Source organism: Canis lupus, chromosome 3 (assembly GCF_048164855.1).
Source record: "Canis lupus baileyi chromosome 3, mCanLup2.hap1, whole genome shotgun sequence".
Taxonomy (NCBI): domain Eukaryota; kingdom Metazoa; phylum Chordata; class Mammalia; order Carnivora; family Canidae; genus Canis; species Canis lupus.
In genome coordinates, this window is record NC_132840.1 from 28589846 (window position 1) to 28598184 (window position 8339).

Here is an 8339-nt window from a genome sequence, read left to right on the forward strand (position 1 = left end):
AGCATGTGGCTTGAGGGCCCGGCAGGGTGTCACCAGGCCCTAGGGCAAGCGTGTGGGCCTCTCCCTCTCAGCTGGCTCAGCCTGTCAACGAACTGGTGAGCGTCTTCTGCCTCTTTGTTCAGACAGGAGGTTTGACAGGTCTCAGAAGGGCCCCCAAGCCCCAGGCTTGCAGAATTACTCTGAGCCAAGCTGGGCACTGTTGTCCTTGTTAACTGGTAAGTTAATGAACTGAGATTGTGGAAGGCAAGGGTTGCCCAGCAGTTTTAGCCATCAGCTCTGATGCATGTGTGCAGGTAACGTCCTCCCTTCTCAGAAGCCAGAGTGGGAGCCTTCCTGTTTCAGCCATCCAACTCCTGAAAAGAAGAGCATAATCCCATGCTGAAGAACTGCTCTGGTGGTGGAAGTGTCAAGCTGCCGCAGAAGGGTGGTGGGAGGGACAGCGATGGCAGGCTGTTACCCAGCCGCCTCTGTGAGATGGAAGGTGAATGGCAAAGGTGCCCTAGGGCCCTCCACACTGGCATACTTTGTGCATGACAGATGTGTCCCCATTGCTAAGATGGTCTGAAACAGGTTCCCAGCCTTGTCTTTGTAGTTCTCAAGAAAGGCCTTGAAATTCTTCCTAAACCATCAATATATATTTTTAAAGATTTTATTTATTCATTTGAGACAGAGAACAAGCAAGCGTAAGCAGGGGGGAGGGGCGGAGGGAGAAGCAGACTCCCTGCTGAGCTGGGAGCCCAACATGGGGCTCGTGGGGCTCAATCCCAGGACCTGGGATTACGACCTGAGCCAAAGGCAGACACTAAACCATCTGAGCCACCCAGGCGCCCCAACCATCAATATTTTTAAATTGTCTTTTGGTACATACCATGACACATTTTGGCAGCGGGGGATCAGGAATGTGCGCATGGAATCAAATAGCATTCCAGCACTTCAGAGTCGGAGCTCTGGCCTAGGAAACACCCCATTCCTGGCCAAAGAGAAATGGCCTGGGGATGCATTGGCCACTGACCTCCGTGTGTTCAAATAAGAGCACCCCTTCTGGCCCCCACCCCTGCCACCACCCTTGGCTGGCCCTAGATGTGTATGAAGCAGGCAGTCATGGAGGATTCGTCCTAATACCCACATAGGTCCTTCACTGCAGGGTTATCCCCTTCTAGGAAGGGGCCTGCACTGCTGACCTTCCTTTGTCTGGCCCACCCTCACAGCAGAACTTAGTTCTCGTGGCTCGTCTCTGCTGGGAGCAGACAGAATAAAATGATTCTGTGCCATCCATGTTAGCAGGTCTATCCTTATTTTATTTTTTATTTTTTTAAAGCTTTTTTTTTAAAATTTTTATTTATTTATGATAGTCACACAGAGAGAGAGAGAGGCAGAGACACAGGCAGAGGGAGAAGCAGGCTCCATGCCCCGGGAGCCCGATGTGGGATTCGATCCTGGGTCTCCAGGATCGCGCCCTGGGCCAAAGGCAGGCGCCAAACCGCTGCGCCACCCAGGGATCCCGTTTTAATTTAAGATTTTATTTATTCATGAGAGACACACAGAGGCAGAGACATAGGCAGAGGGAGAAGCAGGCTCCCTATGGGGAGCCCCATGTGGGACTCGATCCCAGGACCCCGGGATCACGCCCTGAGGCAAAGGCAGATGCTCAATTGCTGAGCCTTCCGGGCGTCCCAGCAGGCCTATCATATTACTATCCATGTCCCAGTGAGTGACGTCCAGTTAACACAAGGTCCATCAATGCTTACTCAGGAAGGGGAGATATTTCCAGACATGTTTGTGGATTGCAAAGGCCTTTTGGTGTGTCTACCAAGTCATACCTGCCACACAGATGGCAGAGAATGACCATCTATTCTGCTTCAGTGTACGCTTTATTGTGCCTTTTAAGCCCTTTAAAAAATGTTCCCCTTTGATATGAAAAGGACAACTAGTTATTCTTTTGCCTTATTATCAAGTTTTAGAGTATCAGCTTAAATGTGTCATAGTCAGCTAAATTAATATTTATTGAACGCTTATGAATTGTCAGTGTGCCAGAGCTGGGGAGATGATGGCGAACAGGATAAAGGCCCATCTTTCTAGAATCTTGCTATTGAGTGATAAGAACGTGTATACCAGAAATTGACAAGTAGTTAGTGTGTTAAAATGTGTCGATTGTGGGGCAATGAGATCATTCTTAAGAGAGCTTCCTCTCCTCACACCAATCTTGGGGATTTTCCAAAGAAGTGACAACAGCTAAGGGATAAACTGAAGTCAATGGGGTCAAAAGTAAGGGGAGGAGGGCGGGGGAGGAGTTTTGAGGAGGGTTGGAAAGGACAGTTCTGGAAAAGGGGATGACAGAGCTGGGAACGGGGGCGGCAAGTCTAGGGTGCACACGGGGGTACAGGCGGAGCCGCATGCAAGTCGATGGAGGATGGCTGGGAAGGCAGGTACAGGGGGAGAGGGGTGGAGACGGTGCAAGGTCAGTCCAAGGAGAGGCTGCCAGAGCATCCCCAGAATTCTTTCATCCCTGGGGCAATGAGAGTTTAAGCATCTTTAGCAACATGGGTAGCACCATCTGACCTGCATTTTAGGAAAATCCTTTTTTTTTTTTTTTTTTTAAGATTTTATTTATTCATGAGAGACACACAGAGAGACAGAGACACAGGCAGAGGGAAAAGCAGGCTCCATGCAGGGAGCCCGACGTGGGACTCGATCCCGGGTCTCCAGGATCACACCCTGGGCCAAAGCTAGCGCTAAACCACTGAGCCACTCGGACTGCCCCAGGAAAATCCTTTTTGATAGCAGATTGGTGTTTGGATTCAGGAAGTTTGAGGAGGAGAGCATGGCAAATGGAACCGAACAATCAGGAAGCCTCCTGCAATAATATCCTTAAAACTGACCTAGAAATAAAAAAATATATATATACATACACACATAGGTATGTGTGCTTTGTTCTGCTTATACAATAACAACATTTTCATTATAACATTTTCAAATAGTTCAATGGAAATGAAGATGTAAGTCCTCCAATTTTCTATTGGTTCCAGTTGTATTTCAGATTTTTCTATGACTATATACATACTCTGCACATCCTCACATATGTGTACATATGTAAGAAGTTTTGAAATGGTAGAAAATATGCAATTTTGCAATTGCTTATTTTAATGAATACTGTATAATGGACAATTAAAAAAATGTTGAGGGATCCCTGGGTGGCGCAGCGGTTTAGCGCCTGCCTTTGGCCCAGGGCGCGATCCTGGAGACCCGGGATCGAATCCCATATCGGGCTCCTGGTGCGTGGAGCCTGCTTCTCCCTCTGCCTGTGTCTCTGCGCCTCTCTCTCTCTCTCTCTCTCTCTCTCTCTGTGTGACTATCATAAATAAATTAAAAAAAAATTATTAAAAAAAAAGTTGATACAGGAGCACCTGGTCGGCTTAGTCTGTGGAACACTCAACTATTGATCTTGGGGTCGTGAGTTCGGGCCCCACCTTGGTGTGATTACTAAAAATAAACAAATACACTTTAAAAAATACTGATATACAAAAATCTACCTCATTTGGGGTGCCTAGGGGGCTGAGTCTGTTAAGCATCTGATTCTTGATTTTGGCTCAGGTCATGATCTCAGGGTTGTGAGATCGAGTTCCACATCTTGCTTCGTGCTCAGCGGAGAGTCTGTTTCTCCCTCTGCCCATCGCCCACTCATTCTCTCTCTCTCTCTTTCTCACTCTCTCTCTCTCTCAAATAAATAAAATCGTTAAATATATAAAGAGATAAAAATTAAGTTATAGCCATACACGTTGTGAAGCCATTAAAAAGAATGAGGTGAGGGATCCCTGGGTGGCACAGCGGTTTAGCACCTGCCTTTGGCCCGGGGCGTGATTCTGGAGACCCGGGATCGAGTCCCACGTCGGGCTCCCGGTGCATGGAGCCTGCTTCTCCTTCTGCCTATGTCTCTGTTTCTCTCTCTCTCTCTGTGACTATCATAAATAAAAAAATTAAAAAAAAAAAGAATGAGGTGGCTCAGCAGTTGAACATTTGCCTTGGTCTCTGGTCATGATCCCGGGGTCCTGGGATCGAGTCCCACATCGGGTTCCCGCAGGGAGCCTATTTCTCCCCCTGCCTTTGACTCTGCTTCTCTCTGTGTCTCTCGTGAATAAATCAACAAAATCTTTTTTTTTTTAAAGATTTTATTTATTTATTCACGAGAGACACACACAGAGAGAGACAGAGACAGAGACAGAGACACAGGCAGAGGGCAAAGCAAGCTCCATGCAGGGAGCCCGATGTGGGACCCGATCCTGGGTCTCCAGGATCATGCCCTGGACTGAAGGCAGTGCTAAACCGCTGAGCCACCCAGGCTGCCCCAAATCAACAAAATCTTAAAAAAAATTTTTTATGTAATTGAGAGAGAATGTAAGAGAGAGCGCAAGAAGGGATGGGGGGAAGGACAGAGGGAGAGGGAGAAGCAGACTCCCCGCTGAGCAGGGAGTGCAACATGGGGCTCCATCCCAGGACCCTGGAATGGTGACCTGAGCCGAAGCTTAACAGACTGAGCCCCCCAGGTGCCCCTATAATTAATTTTTAAACTGTCCCTCTGTGAGGGGACATTTGGGGCTGTTTCTAGTGATTCACTCTTGTCATGACGCTGTCATGGACATCCTTATCCATGCATCTCTGTGTGCTTGTGGAAGAGAACTGTGTGCTTGTTCCCAGAGAACAAGCTCCTGGGAGGGGATTGCTGGGTGGCTGGGTGCAAGCATTTGCATCCTAACACCTATTTCCAGACTGTCACCCAGAAAGCCACTTCTCTCCTTGGCACAGTATATCCATCCTTCAAATGCTCCTGTGTCTGTTCATCATCTTCCAGGACCTGTCCCTGATACATGAGGGTGGGTGGCTGGGCAGGTGTCCCTTCCCCTGGTTCCCAGGCTCTTCTCTGGCCACACCTGTTCCCAAGATGCTGTGGCTTCTGGCCTGGGCTCTGCCATCATGCCTCTAGGACTCGGAGTGTGGAGGGCACACCAGGCATGATTTCCTTTTCCTTCTCCTTAGTTCTCCTTTCTTTCTCTTCTTCTTCTATTTTTTTTTTTTTTTGTAAGATTTTATTTCTAGGGCAGCCCCAGTGGCTCAGCGGTTTAGCACCGCCTTCAGCCCAAGGCATGATCCTGGAGTCTCGGGATCGAGTCTCGCATCGGGCTCCCTGCATGGAGCCTGTGTCTCTGCCTCTCTCTCTCTCTCTCTCTCTGTATCTCTCATGAATAAATAAATAAAATATTGTTTAAAAAAAAGATATTATTTTTCGGCACCTGGATGGTTCCGTGGTTGAGCATCTGCATTCGGCTTAGGTCGTGATCCTAAGCCTAAGTCGTGGGGTCCTGGGATCGAGTCCCACATTAGGCTCCCTGTGGGGAGCCTGCTTCTCCCTCTGCCTGTGTGTCTGCCTCTCTCTGTGTCTCTCAGGAATAAATAAATAAAAATTTTTAAAAAAATAAAAAGATATTATTTTTAAGTGATTTCTATACCCAGTGTGGTGCTTGAACTCTTGACCCTGAGACCCAGAGTCACATGTGCCACCGACTGAGCCAGCCAGGTGCCCCTCATTAGTTTTTCCTTCCAAGGACCCTCTCACGTAGTGAGTTTTCTTTCACTAGCACAGATGAGAGGTGTCTGACCTGTGCTGAATTACAGCCCTCCCACGTCCTAGTTGGGCGACCGTGGGACAGTCCCTTGCCTGTGCTCTTCCATTTCATTATCTTGAAAGTGCAGGTAATAGTAGTGTCTACCACCAGGGTTACTGTGGAGATCAGATGATGGCGTGTTTGAGTCCATGCCTGATAATTCCAGTATTTCAAGTTTTTGTGGGTGTCTGTTGGTTTTCAGTCATGGGGCTTTTGTCCTCATGTGCCTAGCTATCTTTGTGTATTAGACATTGTAGTTTTAAAATTATTTGTAGGAAAAATTTGAGGCCCAGGACGACAGAGGATTTTCATGTGCTTCTGCTATTTGCCTGTAGACACTGTCAGTCTGGGATGATCTTAATCTAAATTCAAGTTGAACGGGATCCCTGGGTGGCGCAGCGGTTTGGCGCCTGCCTTTGGCCCAGGGCGCGATCCTGGAGACCGGGGATCGAATCCCACATCGGGCTCCTGGTGCATGGAGCCTGCTTCTCCCTCTGCCTGTGTCTCTGCCTCTCTTTCTCTCTGTGTGACTATCATAAATAAATAAAATAAATAAATAAATAAATAAATAAATAAATTCAAGTTGAAGGTTCCCTATATTTGGAACTTGGTTCCTCTAGCCCCATAAGGCCATTAAAAGTGAAGATCAGTTCCCCAGCTTTTTTCTCAGAGTATATAAATAACCTGAGGGCAAGACCATCTGAGTTTTCTCCTTAGATCCTCCTCTTCTGAGTTTTAGCTAGTTTGATGTTTTTAAAATTAAAATGTTTTTTTTTTCAACCTAGCTTTTGTGATTGTCCCAAGTGAGAAGGATGATCTGATTGATCTAACCCACTGTAGTAGGAAGCAGAGTCCCCACTGAATGATCTAAATAATGTTCAAAGCGTTTAGCACATTGTCTCTTTGTAGCTGTTGTTATATCTAAAGCTTTGGTGCATTTTTAAAGCACAAGAAACTAGAGGCACCTGGGTGGCTCTGTGGTTGAGCGTCTGCCTTTGGCTCAGGTTGTGATTCCGGGGTCCTGGGATTGAGTCCTGCATTGGGCTCCCCACAGGGAGCCTGCTTCTCCATCTGCTTGTCTCTGCCTCTCTCTCTCTCTCCCTCTCTCTCTGTGTGTCTCTTGTGAAAAAATAAATAAAATCTTAAAAAAAAAAAAAAAAGGCCAAGTCCTCATAGGTCCCCATGGGACTTAACGCCCCATCACCTCTCTGACTTGATCTCCCCCCCCTTGCTTCTTTGGCTCCAGCCACACTGGCCTCCCTGAGGCCCCCTTGCTAGGGTGACCAACTCATCCTGTTCTCTTTTTTTTTATATATATATTTTATTTATTCATAGAGACAGAGAGAGAGGGGCAGAGACACAGGCAGAGGGAGAAGCAGGCTCCATACAGGAAGCCCGATGTGGGACTCAATCCCGGGTCCCCAGGATCATACCCTAGGCTGCAGGCGGCGCTAAACCGCTGCACCACCGGGGCTGCCCTGTTTGTTTGTTTTTAAGATTTTATTTATTTGGGATCCCTGGGTGGCGCAGCAGTTTGGTACCTGCCTTTGGCCCAGGGCGCAATCCTGGAGACCCAGGATCGAATCCCACGTCGGGCTCCCAGTGCTGGAGCCTGCTTCTCCTTCTGCCTATGTCTCTGCCTCTCTCTCTCTCTCTCTCTCTCTCTCTCTCTGTGACTATCATAAATAAATAAAAATGAAAAAAATAAGATTTTACTTATTTATTCACGAGACACACACACACACACACACACACACAGAGGTAGAGGGAGAAGCAGGCTCCCAGTGGGGAGCCCGATGTGGGACTTGATCCCAGGACCCCAGAATCACGACCCGAGCTGAAGGCAGATGCTCAACCCCTGAGCCACGCAGGCAACCCCTCATCCTGGTTTTATTGAGGAAAGTGCTGGGAATCCTCTCAGTCTGGGGCAAACTGGAGCAGCTGGTCACTTAACTTGAGCCCAAGATATGTCCCTACCTCATGGCCTTTGGCTTGCTGTTTTCTCAGCCTGAGATGCTCTTCTCTGATATCTGCATGGTCGCTTGCTCATACCATTCTAGTCTCTGCTCAAAGTCACCTTCCTCAGAGAGGGAGAACATAAAATAAGGTTCATGTGCATGTGTGTGCATGTGCATGCTCTCTATCTCCCTCCATTACCTGCTTTATATTTCTTTTTTTTTAAAACAAACCTTTTTATTTTTATTTATTTATTTTTAATATTTTAGTTATTTGAGAGAGAGAGAGCACAAACAGGGGGAGAAGTGAGCTGAGGGAGAGGGAGAAGTAGGCTCCCTGTGGAGCTGGGACCCCTAATGTGGGGCTCCATCCCAGGACCCCGGGATCATGACCTGAGTCAAAGGCAGATGCTTAGCCGACTGAGCCACCCAGGCGCCCTGCTTTGTATTTCTTGATATACAAATGAACCAGACCCAGGCAGAATGTCTCCAGGCCCATTTGGAAGGCTCTGGAGCTCCAGCATCTGCTACAAAGCCAAGACAGCCTAAGATCCAGCAGCTGGCCTGGCCAGAAATTGCCTCTGTAGGCTGGGCTTGCATCCTGGCCTTGTGGGGGATGTGGGGTCCTTGGCCTCCATGGTCCAAATGGGAGACAAGGCCTATCCAAGGCAGCCTGGGTCTCTCCCAGGGATGTCCAAGGACTCAGTAATGATAGTTTCCAACCATC